The following is a 1,345-nucleotide window of genomic DNA, read 5'->3' on the forward strand; positions in this document are numbered from 1 at the left end:
CAAACCGAGGTTCCCTCAAATAGACGATTGAATAAAAAAGCTGTGGTACATATACACAGAGGAATATTACTCACCATAAGATTTGAAATACAGCCATTTGCGACAACGTCGATGGACCTTGAGATAATCCTGGTAAGCGAAATAAGCCAGACAGGAAAAGTTGAAAACCACATAATATCACTTATGTGTGAGATATAAACCTAAAAGCAACAAATGAGCAGGACAAACAGAGACTCATGGACATGGACTATAGACTAGTGGTTAGCAGAGAGTAGGGTGGGAGGGGGGAGGTAGATGGGGTAAAAGAGGTTAAATATGTGGTGATAGAAAGAAATCTAACTATGGACAGTGAACACAAAATGCAAAATATATATGCCTTACCGTTGAATTGTACACCTGAAACATGCTGGATTTCGTTAACCAATGTCAACATAATAAAAAAAGAATGAAAAATAAAATAAAATATAAAAAAAGAAGGAAATTCTGTCATTTTTACAACGTGGATGGACCTTGAGGACATTATGCTAAGTGAAATAAGTAAGAGAAAGGCAAATAATCTATGATATCACTTATATGTGAGATCTGAAAAAACCAAACGCACAAGAACAGAATAGATTGGTAGTCGCCAGAGGTGAGAGGTGGAGGCTGAGGGAAATATGTGAAGGTAGTCAAAAGGTACACTTCTAGCTATAAGCTAAATTTGTCCTGAGGATTTAATGTACAACATTGTAACTATCGTTAATAATATTGTATTGTTTATTTGAAAGTTGCTAGAAAGCAGATCTTAAAATGTTCTCATCACAAGGAAAAATATTATAACTATGTGAGGTGATCGATGTTAACTAAACTTACTATAATAATTTCAGAATATATATATATAAAATCATTTAGTGTACACTTTGAACTGATGCAATGCTATATTGTATCTCAATAAAACGAGAAAAAATGAAGGGCTGTAATAATAAAAACAAAAGATGTAAATTCAAAAAAAAAATGTTCCACTTTAACAACAAATTAGTGTAATGAAATAGTTCCATCTCACTCAATACCAGGATGGTTTGCATTACCAAAAGATTACAACTTACAAATTACAACTACCCATTCTTCTTGAGACAGTGAACACTAGACCAGAACAGAATCCACAGATAAATAAATTTTGTCTGAAAATCTATTCATTTAAAGAAATTAATGGACAAATGTAAAACTCAAATTTTGTTACTGCCTTCTTTGTTACATCCTTCAGACAGGATCGTGAAGTATTGTTACAAGTTTCTGAAAATCAATATTCATGGTCCTTTATGAAAGTGAACCACTATGAAAGATCTCTTTGAATTAAGGCCAGAAG

This window comes from Pteropus alecto, unplaced genomic scaffold (assembly GCF_000325575.1).
Source record: "Pteropus alecto unplaced genomic scaffold, ASM32557v1 scaffold624, whole genome shotgun sequence".
In the NCBI taxonomy this organism is placed as follows: domain Eukaryota; kingdom Metazoa; phylum Chordata; class Mammalia; order Chiroptera; family Pteropodidae; genus Pteropus; species Pteropus alecto.